Below are 16682 nucleotides of genomic sequence, written 5' to 3'. Positions count from 1 at the left end.
CTTTTTGTAGTTCTTACCGCTTCTCGCCGAAGATTAGCGCCCTTCATGGCTAACTTTTGAAGCTTCTGCATGGAAGAGCGTCTGTGTACTTGAATAAAAACTAATTTCTTATAATCCTCAGCCAAATGGTTTGTCTCTTCCAAGACTCCTTCCTGGTTTACGTTTTCCCTGGATATTCTTTTTTTAAAATGAAAAATAGGACTTACTTATGTGCGCCAGTGTGCCGATATTTAAAGATCTGAAAATAAAAAAAAACTTTTTAATATAATGTAAAACAGCTTCTTGCAGACAGATAACTATATTATAAAACCAAGCATTCTGACAAATTGCAAGAGTGTGCAGAATTAAAATAATCGTGCAAAATCAGCAGAGAGTAACAGATGAAAATTCGTACATTTACTTCGCACTTAATGAACTGTCAGATTGTCAGCGCGATTTGCAGGACTAGCCAAAGTAATTATTACAAAATATATTCTTATAATATTGTCAAGCGAAATTAAAAGCTTTGTTGCTTGTTTTATATATATAATATATATATTTATATAATATAATACAATACACTTTTTGCATAAAAAGTGTCTTCCAAATTTAGAGAGGGAACGAAAATATGTGACAATCTATATTATATAAAACTCTTATGTTACCGAGTGACTGACTGACTGACTGACTAACTGACAGACAACGTACAGCCGAAACTACTGAGCGTAGGAAGCTGAAATTTGGCATGTAGATTCCCTGGGGAGTGTAGATGAGCACTAAAAGGATTTTTGGAAATTCCACCCCGAAGACTTTGAAAAGGCTGAAAAACTTTTATGTGAAAGGTCTACAACGTTGATGTTTACAACAAATTAATGAATACGTATTTCAGATTTCCTGAAAATTACCCCTCAAACCCTTCCAAAGGTGTGTGAAAGATTGTATGGGACTTAATTCAATTTTCAAGTTAAAAGCTGAAAATTGGTAAACATACTCTTCGTCATTTCCGTTAAAGAATGACCAAGATTTCACTATGAAATTCACGAGGGCGAAGCCGCGGGCAAACGCTAGTGATAATATAAAATTTCTAGCATATTTTTAAAGTTATAAAATACAAGCTGTCGTCCTCGGCTACACATCAAAAATCAACTGAATCCAATGCCGCGTTGGATTAAAATGATTTTTAGCGTGAAAGACAAATATATGGATAATCAATACATACACTTCAATTTATAATATTAGTAAGCATAAGGATTTTATAGCGGATCCTAGATACGGTCGCTATGAAACATTAAAGGGAAAATGCTCAGATGAACGAAGAGAGAATTGATACGGATTTTATTGCACACATCATACAAGCATGCAATCAAATACATTACTATAAATATTTAGTATAGGACAAATTCGCTTCCCGCTGTCTGTCTGTAAGCTCCATTCCTATGTAAGCAAGATCTTTAAAACTATGCAGTAAAAAATAAAAATAAATAAAAAATAAGTAATTTCGACAAATCACACAGATTGAGCTAGCCCCAAAGTAAGTTCGAGACTTGTGTTATGGGATACTAACTTAACTATACTATATTTTATAACAAATACATATATAGATAAACATCCAAGACCCGGGCCAATCAGAAAAAGATAATTTTCCATCATGACCCGATCGGGGATCGAACCATGGCAAGAACTTGACGTAAAGCAGTGGATTTTGATGCGAGTTTTTTTTTAATAGAGATATTCAAAAGGACGTTTTATAATTTATTATGCTTTCACTCAAGCCAAACCGGAATGGGCCGCTAGTAAAATATAAACATTAAACACAACAGTTATTTATTAAATAGTTATAATAGCAGTTATAGTTTGCTTAAAGTGGGAAATATCCTATCTCTATAACGGACAATTTGGTCTAACCGATCGCCCCGAAAAGGTGCAAAGCAATGACAGATGCTCCCTAAAATCACGTAATGAAGAAAACCCCAAGATAAGGCGATTTCACCCCGACGCTAACGAGAAAAGTTGGGTTTAGCTGATACGGTAAGCGTTTCACACGGCGAGGACACGGTGGAACGCGCAAGTGTTTTTTAATACTTAAAATTTATAAAAAAATTTAATAAATTTAATTTCCACAGATAAACTGTCTAGAAAACATTTAGACTAATAAAATTATCGTATTATATTAATTAATTGTATTAATTAGCTTAGCTCCGGAATGCATAAAAGTACGTTAAGTCCGGAACGCGAAATTACGACGTAAAAATCTTTTTGAAATTTCTAAGTTTATTTCAGAGTCCGCTATTTCTGTAAATAAATAGATAATCAAAATCAAATCATTTATTTAGAAATTAGGCCTTTTCATGCACTTTTTCACGTCATATTCTGAATTAAATGATGTTTACCAAAGCTACAAACTACTAGCATTTCGGAACGACTACTGCTGAAAAGAAATGCCGAAAGAAACTCATTCAAACAGTGTTAGTCACTTGTAATATAACAATGTAAGTACACAATAAAGTACACAGGTCAAAAGGTATACTGAAACATATTATGATTATGTGAAACATATTATGAAGCGCTGATGAAAGGAAAAATATATATATATATATATATAATTAACCAAACAAAAAATAAACTTTTAATAAAAGATCGAGCTGACCAGTCCCCCCCATATATTGAAAGATTCCAAAAAGCAAATGTACAAATCAATTTTCTACAATTGGAAGCTCCGCTCGTGTGTAAGCTACCATCCCCAGCCCGGACGGTTATACAAAGTGATTGCCGCGTCTGTCAGCATTCCTAGTCATCTCCCGTTAAATGCTGGATTAATGCTGTCTCTGTATTCTGATACCTGACATATTACTTCACTACTAATTATTTAAGTTATATAATAGCTCCGCCCCGCTCGCGTGAAAAATTAAGTTTGGGATGAAATGTGTATGTGCTATAAGGTTACATTCCGACTATTAAATTTCATCAAAACCCGTACAGTAGATTTATCGTGATTAAATTGCAAACATTCACAAGTACTAACATTCAAAACTCTTGCATTTAGAAGTGTGAGATTAGTAGGATGGTGAAATTACTTATTGACAGTAACTTAGCTAATACCTGGGACAAATTAAAAATAAATTATTACATTATCTCTCGTCTATTATTATTATTATATTATTAGTGATATCTGTTGACGAGAGATAATGTAATATATATAGTCAACAGATATCACTGTAGTCAACTCTGTTGACTACAGTGATATCTGTTGACTACTGAGAGGATTACGGGTAATAGACTAGGCAATCAGTTGTATGTTCAATAAAATTGTAGTTATTAGTAGGTATACGAAAAACTAATTATTTGAAATCGTCCAGACAATATTACTTATATGATACGACCAGAGACAAGATTATATAAGAACTATCTTAGTGTGTATTCAAAATATGTTTTTTTTTAATAAGTATATTGGTAAAATAATAATAGTAAAAATAGTTCACGCACAATGTTGTTAATCTTTTAAAAGTAGATATACCCCATCAGCTTGGCCATTTTGAAATCAATAATGTATTATAATACTCGAGTGGGACCCTCTCAAAGCTGCTAAGAGACGTTAAGCTGATTAAAAACCACCACAAGTGAATATTACGTTAGGTGCTCACTTTTTCATTAAATCTCTCTTTTTTTTTGCTTTCGCAACAACTAGCGTCCCGTTCCGGCTTCGCTCGGGTAAAAACATAATAAATTATACACTAAACCTTCCTCAGGAACCACACTATCTATTCGTGAAAATCCGTGCAGTAGTTTTTTTCGACAGACAGACATATGCGGCAAAGGACTTTATTTTATAACACGTAAGGATAATGAAAAAAAAAATAATTGTGTCATAAAGCAAAAACAAATCGTAGCAATAAAGTTTGTATACCAGACACATACCCTTGCTTTAGTGAAGGCTAATGGCGTAAGGAAGTCCGCATTTTAATTGAAGAATTATTACTAGCTATAATTAATGTGGAGTGAACAAGGCAATGTCAAACCTATATTTATATTACCAAAAAAGTCTTCTCTGTTTCATTCCACCAAATAGCTACGATCATCAGCTATGAAGAATACGACTGCAAAAAAAGGATCTTTTCGACCTTTCGATACTCAAAAAAGCAGCTAGACTTCAAGTCTAGGTTCCATCTAAACTTGAAGACCAAACTAGTAGGCACCAAACGAACATTGAATATTAGATTCAAAGGTCGATTAAGCCACAAGAAGGTCTAATACCATATATTAGTGCTTTTATAGATTCTATGAATATTTGATCATAAAAATGTATGTACCTTCGTTCACCAAAAATGTCACAGGACTTGTATAGACTGAGTCACGGTACTCGACACGGATTTTGTATACTCACGATTTCCAACACTAAAAATTTCGCACAAGAAAATAAAATGGAATCAAAAAGACTACATATAAATATATAAAAAAAACACACAACACAAAAAAAAACTAAAATTTCAGTCACATCTCTCCGCCATTTCTTCTACTACTGTTGAAAGTCAAGGCGACGTGTCATCGGATTCAAACTACGGAAAAATAAACATAAAATATAGTCGCCAGTGTTTCGATAATTTCTTATTTGTTACAAAAAAGTTTATACACTTTTTTTCGCATTTTATAAGTAAACTTCTAATATCTGTGAAGTAAACCAATACTTTCTCGTAGGTAACAAAAGAACTTAAAACTTAAGATTTTAAAAAAGTATATTGTGAACAGTATCTTTCGAACATGATGTTGTGTGGTTCCGTCTTAGGATAAGACCACTGTACAGTGTACATACCCCCATAGATGACATAGAAGGCGACTAAGATACACACAGATAAACAATAATAAATAAATTTTTGCAACATTTTTATAATAAACTTTAAAGTTTTAATAGCTTTCCCAATGAGGATTGACGACAAGCAGACCGGTTGTAAAACAACAGCTAAATCTTTTTGGAAATAATAATGAGATGAAAAAAACCTGGAATCGAGCGGGATTTGAACCCGCGCCCCTAGCTGTCTATCCGGGACAGTGCTCTTGACCACTGAGCTATCGAGAGCATGCCAGTTCTGCTGAATTAATTCATCCATTTAAACAGCTAAATCATCAAGATAGAAGTAATAAATGAACCTGAACTCACTTATTACTCTGACCCCGGACTTTGTGGCGTCATAACACCGAATGCAACTAACAACACTCGAAGATGAAAGAGGGAGATCTTTCAAGCATAGCTCTGTCTGTCTCTCTTCTCACTGTTATAAAGCTGTTTAAAGAAAGCCAATTTTCATAATAAAAAAATAGCGGAAACCTTCCGCTGGCACCATTTGTATACGGAACCCCGAGAAGGCATTGTTAACTTTGTAATTTGCATTTCGCTCGAGAAAATTGTATTTCTTAGAAAGCCTTATTTGACCCGATTGCATCGCAAATTGTCCATGAATAAATAATATGACGAGAATTTAAGAACACTTAAGCATCCATATTGGAGAAAAATGACGGCCGAGATTTCACAACGTCAAGTTTGTTTAAGTAAAGCTTTGATTTAAATTAAACGAAATATCTTTTTTATCAAACGCGTTATCTTATTCTTGATCTATTTGAGATACTAAATTAATACAAAAATATTAAAATAATAACTATTTTAATTTTTTTTGTAATAATTTAGTATCTCATATTTTATATATATATTTATCAGTTTACGTACACAGAGATTATGATAGCATAGTGGGCAAACGAGCATCCAGGTCGCCTGATGGTAACCAAACGCCGCAGCCCATGGACACCAGCAACCCGTATCGGCTCACCTGTATATTGGCGACTTTTAGAGAAAGGCCTAATGTTGAAATTATTAAGGAACACCTGCACGTACACATGTTTTGTACATATATAGTAGTCAAATCCTTTATGATTGAAGTTTGATTATATAAATTAAAAAATGCCGGTCCGTTCGAGATTAAATTGCAATCCAGTTGAAGTTAATAACCCGATTGCTTGCTGTTTATCTAATTTAGGTATGCACTGACCTAACGCAAATCTATTTTGAGATGTAATATTATTTATCACACTACGTGCGCGCGACAGTGTTGCTATTTGTTGTACATTTCCTACATAATTAGAGCATAATTTAAAAGCTCAATTAGTTATTTCATAAATTCAAATTCGAAATTCTTTATTCAATATAATATGATATACATCACCTATTAACGTAAAAAAATCTTAAACTAAGTCTACTGCCGACTTCCAAAGCGCAGGTAAAGAAGAAGCAACGCAACAAACTTCACCGCAGCCTTTTCTCCAAAGACGTCAATTAACAAATATAAGTCTTATACATACATTAAAAAATGTCAAAATATAAATAAATAAAAAAATTATAAAATTTTCAATAAAATTATTGAAAATTTTCTAAACAATTTCATAATAGAATTAAGTATGTTGCGTTTTGTTTGTTGAGCTTATTTTTATCCCTTTTATTTAATACACTTTAATAAATTTTAGTTTCATATGATACCGGTGGACTATAATTGCCAAAATAAATGCAAATTATTTTTTTATATTTATTTGAGATGACATGTTTGGTCCATGTTGCACTTTACAATATTTAACACGAACAGAACGGGATTAAACATACTTTAGCTAAAGTAAGTTTTTACTTTATATAGGGTAGGATATATAGCAAGAAAAAAACAGAAACCTCATTTCTAAATAAATATATATAAATATATTAGGACAAATCACACAGATTGAGCTAGCCCCAAATTAAGTTATGGGATACTAACTCAACTATACTATATTTTATAACAAATACATATATAGATAAACATCCAAGACCCGGGCCGATCAGAAAAAGATCATTTTCCATCATGATCCGACCGGGGATCGAACCCGGGACCTCTCGGTTCAGTGGCAAGAACTTTACCACTGCGCCACTGTGGTCGTCTCATAAAGCATATTAATCTGCTCTTTATCTCAAATAAAGCATGAAAATACAAGTAATAAGCACTTACGATGAAAGAAACAGATTAGCATAGACAAATGACATGATCGATACTAGGTGGTCAATACTTTATGAGGCCGGCTGTTACCCGCCGTCCTAGCTTAGCCATGGTAAAGTAGCGCGACGCTGCACCATTTGGCAATATAAACCGTATAACCGCTCGCTACCGTGGGAAAACGGAATAAAAGTTACTTTCCACCAGCGTATCTTTCATCTCAATACAATAATTTAAATAGTATTTACAAATGGTATCGATATACTCGTAATAATGACATTTATATATTTTTTTTTTCTTTTGGTAGCATGATAGGATGTTCTCCATTTAAATTAGCATATCCTTACTAGGTAGGTTTAAGATTTCTTTTAAATAATTTTAAAATCTCGGTAATTAGACATATTTAAAAAACTTAAATTAAACTTTAAAATAAACCAATATAATTTATGCACATTGTAGTTTTGCATGAAAGAAAAAAGAAACTAGTTACAATATTGATACTTGGTTAGTATTAAATGATTTATGTGTGACTTTACGACATACCGCCATAATTTTTCACAGACATCGCGTCGAAGAGCGCTCCGTCGCTAAGTGAGGCCGCGTTACTTGGTTACGGTATACAAAACGTATTGACCGAAATCGATGGAAGGAATTCATTAAATAAACATTACTGAGGGGACAGTGTTCGAAACAAAGGTTTCTACGTTTCAAACTATCAAACTTTTAAATGGAAATTGATGGCGGTGTGTAGACGTCAATTTTAAACAGTACATAATGTTGTGTATAATGACAGGGATTGTACAGGTCATTTTCACAATCTACTCTATTCCACAAAGATATTTGAATATGGAATATGTCAAAAAACTCCATGAGATGATTTTTTATTAATTTATTAATAATTATCAAAGGGATTTGATTCATGATATGATTTTTTATTAATTTATCAATAATTATCAAAGGGGTTTGAGTCATTACATATTTAAAGCGCCCTAGTGAAAGATCCCTCTTTCACTAGGGCGCTTTAAATATGTAATGACTTTATTGTTTTTAATATAATAATGTCATGAGCAAGTACTCCGCAATAGTTTCGACTTGGCTCACATCGGCCGCGTTAATTGTTTTGGACGCCCTCCAAAGCGCATACTTAGTGAAATTCATTGGAACGCCGTTAGAAATTCAAGCATCTCGTTCGCAACTTGTTTCCTAGTCCATATTGTTTGGGAGAGTAGTGCTCGTGTCGGCCGGATAGATATTTTATATATTAGTATGTAGAATATTTAGATAATTTTGGTTCTCTAGAAATATAGTTCTGTTTATATACTTAATATACATTTTCCAGGTCGTCCCGCCATCTTGTTCGAGGTCTGCTCCGCACTTTATAATTAAATGGTAAAAAAAAATATGTGTGTGTGCTCTGAGGGCCCACTTCTTGAAATTCTATGAAAATTTATTTATTTTTTTTATTTATAAGACTTTATTGTTCCAAGTAAAAACATACTTGTAAACAAATGGCGAACTTAATGCTATAAGCATTCTCTCCCAGCTAACCATTAGGAGAAACAGAGAAAAGTTGTGCGGCGCAAAAATATCAATCAATCAATCAATCAATCAAATCATTTATTCATATAACAATAATAATTGTGTTTGAATATAAATAGAATACAAAATAAAAATTACAAAAAAATATACAATTAAACTTAAAATATCTAACAAAACTTCGATATATGCAATAATTTTTTTTATTTGTTGAAGAAATCCTCTATGTCGTAAATGTTTTTGGCAAGTAACATATTTTTCAGTTTGATTTTAAATAAATTAAAACTGATATTTCCTCTAAATTCAACTGGCAGTCTATTAAATAATTTAACCCCTTGATAGTACGGACTATGCCTGACAACATTTAGACTGGGTATTATATTAGAAATGAAGTGTTTTCGTCTGGTTCCTTCACGTACGATTTTTTCTTGTTCCGTTTCTAGTTGAGGTAGCTGTTTTTTAAAATCAGTTAAGACCACAAGCAAATACAGACCAGGTACCGTTAGTATTCCCAACTTTTTAAAATGTGGTTTACAAGAATCTTGTGGTGATATTCGTACCATAGCGCGTATAGCCCGCTTTTGAGATACAAAAGCTCTATTTATATTATAGTCATAGCTTTGTCCCCAGTATTTTATGCTATAGCGAAGCCTGGACTCAACTAACGCAAAATATACCATTTTGAGCTTCTCCATACTAATTTCTTCACGAAGGCTACGTAAAGCAAAAGAGGCTGATGAAAGAGCACTTTCAACTGACGACAACTCTTTCTTCCAATTTAAGAATTCATCAATATACGTGCCCAAAAATTTCACATTGTCCACTAAGTCAATTTGCCTATCATTAAATTTTATGTCTAAATTGGAATTATTTCTACTTGTAGATTTAAATAATATCACTTTGGTTTTACTGTCATTTATCATTAAATTGTTGTTGTCAAACCATACATGAAAAGCTTTTAAATCCTTGTTTATCTTAATGTTTAAATTATTAATGTCATTATCGTGTATTATAGCATTTGTGTCATCGGCAAAATTAATTATTTCTATGTCAGGTATACATTTATTTATATAGTAGATTAAATCATTAGTAAAAATAATAAATAATATTGGTCCTAGAATAGATCCTTGTGGGACACCCCTTTTAATTACTTCAGTTTTTGATTTGACTGTTCTTTCACGTCCATCTTCTATGTCCTTCATTTCAACAAACTGTTTCCTATTTGTTAGATAAGAACGAAATAGATCTAGTCTCTTTCCTCTTATTCCTAGATGCTCGAGTTTATTTATCAATATCCCATGATCAACTGCATCGAACGCGGAACTAAGATCAAGGAATAAACCAGCCACTTTATTTTTATCATTGAGCCTTTTTGTAACCTCTCCAATCAGGTTATCAATTGCATCCTTAGTACCTTTACCCTGTTGATATCCAAATTGTTTGCTACTAAGAATGTTATGTCGATTTAAATGTGATAGCAATCGCTTTTTCATTACTGTTTCAACAATTTTCGAAATTATGGATAGTAGAGATATAGGCCTGAAATTTTTTGGGTCCGTTTTAGATCCTTTCTTGTGAATGGGTATTACCTTGGCAATCTTCAGCTGATCAGGGAAAATACCTTCTACGAAGCATTTGTTTATGAAACGGCTCAAAGGCCCTGCTAAAATATTTATATTATCCTTGATAACTGCGATGGGTATCTCGTCATAACCAGAAGATCTCTTTAATTTCATTTTATCAACAATTTTTTTGATTTCGTAAGGAGTTACGGGCTCCCAAGACGCAGCTCCGGCCACTCTGTCTACAGTCATTATTTGTAACGCTTTATCATTATTATTATTAGAAGGTAACTTACTGTCAGTTTTGAAATTATCAGAAAAGATGTCAACAATATCTTGCATATTATTAATTAAGTCATTATTTATTTTTAGATAAATCTTATTATTTGTTAATTTAGACTGTTTGTTTCTGCTTTTATTTACAGCTTTCCAAATGGCTCTGGTGGAGTCTGGAGGATGCCTTATTAATTTCTTGAGTAATAGCCAATTTACGCGCCTTATTAATGACTCGTCTATATAATTTTATGTACGAACATTTATATTTTTTTATAGATTCATCTGTATCTTCATTTATGGAAGTCAGAAAACGCTTCATTTTACTCGATACCTTTAGACCACGTGTCACCCAATTTAATCTAGAAGTACTACCAAATTTTATTCGCTGCTTCCCTTTCCTGAACGAATCATTAAATATTTTTTGTAAAGTTTTAAGAAAAGTATTTATCCCTAAAATAGTCCAATCTTGTTCTTCAAGTCTACTTTTAAACTTATTTTTGTTATTTGCGTTAAAAGAGCGACGTTCGGTTATGTAATGAGAATAAGAGCTATTTTTTATTTTAGCTATTTTTTATCTTAAACACAAATAAGTACTACCACATACTAAAATACAATAATAACTACATATATAAAATATAAATATAAATAGCAAAGCATATATACATAAGACCACATATATATCAATATATGAATACATACAAACCAAAATAATAAAAATTAAAAATAGTGTTTGGGATTTAGTGAACATTCCATTGTTAAAGTTACAATTAGATTTTGTGAAAACCAAATAAAGCGTGATACGATGTTTTACGAAGGGCGCTCGGTCAGTTTTTTTTTCTCGAACGTATAGCCCGAACTCAGTTGTGCCCAGTTTCTATATTTTATGTAGTGCCATTTGTTTTATTGGTGCACCAATAAAAATACCCAATTAAATAAAACACGCAGTTTTGTTTTCGCACTGAGCCAAGTAGGTGAACAGAAATAGGGGAACAATAGGGATGTAGTCTTGTTAGGGTGACGTTTCACGTCATTTCATTTAATTTTTTGATTACTAATTATTATGTCATAATAGTAATAAATATTGCTATTATGAAATGACGACCTCGGTGGCGCAGTAATAAGGTTCTTGCCACTGAACCGAGAGGTCCCGGGTTCGATACCCGGTCGGGTCATGATGGAAAATGATCTTTTTCTGATTGGCTCGGGTCTTGGATGTTTATCTATAAAATATAGTATCGTTGAGTTAGTATCCCATAACACAAGTCTCGAACTTATTTTAGGGCTAGCTCAATCTGTGTGATTTGTCCTAATATATGTATTATTTATTTACTATTATAGTATTTTTGTTTATGCGTGTCATTTAGTGTGAATATTAAAATAAAATGTTTTATTTCTATGCAATTCTCTCATATTACTCATGGTCTCAGAATACTCAATCCTTTAAATTGAATAAGTTATTCCTACTTATGCTGACTTATCTCTTTTGAATATCACGTGACATGAACCTAAAATCACAGTTTATATTACAAATTCAAGCACTCGTTTGCGACTTGTTTTCTAGTTTATATTGTTTGGGAGAGTAATGCTCGTGTTGGCCAGCTAGATAATAATACATGAATAAAATAATAAAAACAATAATAATAAATGAATAAAAATATAAGATTCCTCAAAAAAAAAAAAATTAAATCACAAATCGAAAAAACTTAAATCATCATTTTTTTCCCATACAGGTAACATCCCTATTCCAAAACTTTTGTACCAAAATTCCCCGCTGCACATTGCGGATGCGTGCGAAAAACAAAGTGATTCTGTACAAAATATTGCAGCATTAACTCTCTTGCAGAAATAAAATTTGAGACGCGTAGGTGTGTGGGTGTGACGACCTCGGTGATACCATCGTAATTCGCATCTCGCTGCTCAGGAGAAAATTTATTTTTACGCGTGAAAATTATTTGCATCGACCTTCTAGACTGATAGTGTTGCTAGGCAGATAACAGGTCGGGTAAAACTAATTGGGATTAGGTTTTTTTTCACAAAAATCTAGTCATTACTACAAGTTTTTATTGTTAGAGAAATCTTGATTCATTCAACGCGCGGCAACATAATCATGTCCGTGCAGAAAACCTTTGACGAGTTCCCTCGTTGGGAGCCGATTCTCGGTGCACTATATTATAATAAAGAATTGTCGTGGAAACAGAAGCAATGTGGAAAATTCGAACTTTATATTGTGAAATGGAGAAGGCAATGGCAGGCCACAATATTGATAGTGCCAAGAAAGTCGTTGTCTGTTTCATTCCGCGTAATGACCACGATCCTCAGTCGTGAGGAATACAACAATGAGGAAGAATGACACAATTTAACAGTTCACTGCACACATGACATAATTATGATATAATTATGGCCCCGCATGATCAAGGAGATACAGATAGCAGTATGCAGCTGACCTGTCCACTGCGATAACCCGCTTCGTCTACTCTCCTTGCACACTATTGTTTATTATACTTAAAGTTTGATAAAAATTTATCTATATATAGTATAGTGTAACTTTGGAGATGTCATTATTTGCACCAGTATTTTGGGCGCATTTTGAGCCTCGTGAGCTCGTTTTTGAGATAACTCGGGATGGGATATTGCAAATGGATAAAATATTTCCTTACTCTATATTTGTTTAAAGATTGGTTTATTATCATTTAATAGTCGTTTGTGTCTCAGTCATGTGGTTCCGTCCTAAAATAGGACCACTCCATATCCTCCCGTGTTGTTGTCGTACGAGGTGACTAAGGAAAACACAGCCTAGATAGCTGATAGGCAACAATTGCCATTGTTGCCAGGGAGGGTACCGTAAGGTACCAGGCTCGATCCCTGGTCAGATCATGATGGAAAATTATCCTTTTTTAATTGGCCCGTGTCTTGGATGTTTATATATATGTATTTGTCATAAAATATAGTATCGTTGAGTTAGTATCCCATAACACAAGTCTCGAACTTACTTTGGGGCTAGCTCAATCTGTGTGATTTGTCCTAATATATTTATTTATTTATTTCATAAATTCACTATATCTTATGTTTTTCATTGAAAGTTTGCATCAAGTGTTGCAAAGAGGTGTGTCATTATATAATTAGACGTATTATAATTTATAACATTTGTTGATGGAAATAGACATAGCGACGCGCTGGACAGTTGGCGGGGCGTTTGTCATACTCACTGGATTAAATATTTAATTAATATTGCTTATAGAATTGCGGAATTGCATGATAGGGACCAACACTGTTCAAATTAGTTTCTTTAGGCATTTCTTCTCAGCAGGTTCACTCACACAGACACACAGACACATCAATCACACAGCTCACACAGATTCCCACAGGAGTAGGAGACCTAGATTGCTGTTAAAAAATATATAGAACACACCATTAAAAGAAATTGGCTCAATTTTTTAATAAGGAAATGATGTAAATATAGTGTTATTTTGCGTTAAGTTTTGTGTGAACGACTTTTGTTTAAGCGCAACCTAATTCTATGAGTTCTTTTTAAGCTTTGTTTTGTTTAGTAAATATTTTAATAATTAATTTTACCGAGATATACGTTTAAACAATACAATTATATAGTTCATAAGCTTTATATGATGACTAATAGTAATAAATATAAGTAATTAATTTTATTCTAAATGAAAAAACATTGGTATTTTTGTAAATATTACCGATACATTATATATTTTCCTTAAGTATATATTTTCCTTTAGTATATATTTTCCTTTCGTATTAAATAGATAAAAAAAGGTTAGAGTAAAAAAAAACTGGTACGTAGATAAATAAAGTTGAGGAAAATTGAAATTTTGACGCAGAACATTAATTTGCAATTATAAGTATATTGATACTTCAAAAAAAAAAACTGAAACTTAAACGGCTTAAAATTGAAGGATCTTCAGGTTTAAATTGAATTATCATGACATCATTATGCAGTGTAATATATCTCTCTCATCGTTTCCCGGTTCTTCCGATGACCGCCGAGGCCCACGCTCCATTACTACTTAAATTTTACCACAACTTTGCCAACAGTCTCGAAATTAATTAAACATGACTAAACAAAACTAATACAAAATTCAAAACATACCCAGAAACGAGAAAAACAAATCCTTTCACGGCACAATCACTAACAGCATCACAAACACAAACCGTAATCAAATAAAAGTTTGCTAATCAGCCAAATTGTTCGGACTAGTGCCACGTGTTGCGCGAAAAATCCCGGGAAAATAAAACCTCGATTATACTAACAGCACACGCGTATCACGCGCCCCTCTTTCCTACAATAACTGACTGACCACTGACATATCAAGCTTTAGCATTTATAGCTATAAAACAAATTATTTTCATGCAATAGACTATTAGACGCATCGATACACATAAATACCTATTAGACGCTATTAAAAAACAAAGATTCACGTTTTCTTTGCGGTGCGGTCGCGTTCTAAATTTGAATTTTTGCCAATACTGCGCCCATTGGTGCTTGTTTGTTTTTTTTTTTTCGTCGAGTGATGTCCAAGATAAATACGTGCATTCAGTTCTATTTTGTGTTGTTTTGATTTTGATTTTGATTTCATATTTATTATTTGATTTTGTTACTTTTTAGTAAAATGGATTTAAATGAACGAATAAATTACAGTGATAGGTTTTTATTCTTCTTACTTGTCAAGTATTACAAGTATGCAAGGTCAATCGACTGATATTTGCCTTCGTTATTTGTTCTAATTAAAAAATATGGAATGGTTTTTGACCAAAAAATTGTGAAGTTTAACTTTGAGTTGCATACAACCTCCGTATATATATTTTTATTTTTGAAGTTTTAATAAATTATATGATTTGATAGATTGATGGATAGTAGCCAAATCTGGACAATCGTTCCAACCAAACTGAAAACAACAACTTGATGTATACGATAGTAGCTACTGATGAGACTCCGGCGCAGAGTTCCATGTTAGATCTTTCTGAATTTCGATTTTATACGTCAACAGGAAATCAAAAACCTAAAAAAGTTTTGATAAGGTTGTCCAATGGCACCATGGCCGTTTTAAAAGTTTAGCCGTTCTAATGTGGCTGAAGCAGGTGTTACAGTTTTCAAATCGCTTTTTTTATTTAGTAAATATGTTTAGTAATAAGCTGCGCCCCATGGAATCGCTCACATGAGAATGTGTTATTCCTGGTTATACTATTATATGATGCGACGTCAAATCCAGGATACAATCATAAAAAGAAATTAGTGCCATAGAAATAAAACAGAACGCCACATTCAAAGGGCGCCTAATGACGTTTCCATTTAAAAAAATTACCCTAACAAGTTGCGATACCATCGGTGGTTCTCCACAAAGGCTTTTAGGTGACTGTATAAACAAAATATTTTACCAATATCGATAAATTGACATGTAAAGGCTATTAAGCGAACATTGCTTTTTATTTTCAAAACTTTAAAACGGTTTTAAAAACGCCTAGTGAAACGGACTCACGGGAATTTATGTGATTTGTTTTTTAATTTTATTTCGGTTTAATTCAGAAATATTGTACGGACAGTCATCAACATCTTAATCGACCCATAAATGTTTTCCTTCACCGAAAGCAGATGGTGGTAGATGAAATCATGTGTCAGATTGGTATACAAACTTGTGGCACGAGTAGGATTCGAACCTGCGACCTTTCGGTTCACAGATGAGTGTCTTAACCATTACACCACCACCTCTTCCAGGATACAACTAGTAGGTAATATAATTATAAATTTAAATAGCCAAGCATATGAATCACTTTTCCAGACCAAGGGAGGGTAGGACGACCACAATCAATATTGGTTAAATAATAGATCAGCCGTCCTCATGGTGATATACTTACGTTCATTCATATCGATTTTATTTGCCTCTGCCCCGCACTACTTAGGAAAGTGGCTGCTTCCTTTTTTACGCAACTTTCCGGAAGTAGAGTGTCGTTTTCAGTGTTCATATAATTTATACTGTTCTACTTTTAAAAAGTCGCCAGTAGATTCAGTTTTATGTAATTTTTTGACGTCATTAGGCGGTGAATAATTTTAACCTGAGTTGAATAAGGAATTTTGACATGGACTGTACTTTTTTATTTATTATAGCTTATTGCTCCGTTCTAGTTTAGATCCTCTCTTGGATGTTGTAATAGGTGAGTTAGGGGCACAACCTTGGTAACAATAACCTTCTTAAAGAGGGTCGACATCAGACAGGCGCTTGCTGGCTATGATTTTAATAGCTGAATCTTTAACGTTTCATTCTGATCCAGTTTAGTTTCATTTTGAGAAACTGTGAAATAACTGAATCTC

The 16682-nt window shown here is 33.0% G+C and overlaps 1 protein-coding gene across 5 annotated transcripts in view; it reads right to left on the bottom strand.

Moving 5' to 3' along the window:
- LOC128676450 (CUGBP Elav-like family member 2) overlaps positions 1 to 14659 on the bottom strand; it is a 335766-nt gene extending 321107 nt beyond the window's left edge. For 2 of the 5 annotated variants that reach the window (XM_053756565.1, XM_053756568.1), the window contains exons 1-2: positions 4287 to 4499; positions 207 to 238 (exon numbers count right to left, since the gene is read on the bottom strand). The gene's annotated coding sequence lies outside the window, so the exon portion shown is untranslated. Of the gene's footprint in view, positions 1 to 206; positions 239 to 4286; positions 4500 to 14465 lie in introns of those variants that run through there. The other 3 variants (XM_053756570.1, XM_053756566.2, XM_053756573.1) reach the window with 3 other exon arrangements.
- Positions 14660 to 16682: the final 2023 nt, after the last annotated feature.

This window comes from Plodia interpunctella, chromosome 16 (genome assembly GCF_027563975.2).
Source record: "Plodia interpunctella isolate USDA-ARS_2022_Savannah chromosome 16, ilPloInte3.2, whole genome shotgun sequence".
NCBI classification, from domain to species: Eukaryota; Metazoa; Arthropoda; class Insecta; order Lepidoptera; family Pyralidae; genus Plodia; species Plodia interpunctella.
Note: the sequence above shows the minus strand (reverse complement) of the source record. Positions and strands in the feature narration are given on the sequence as shown.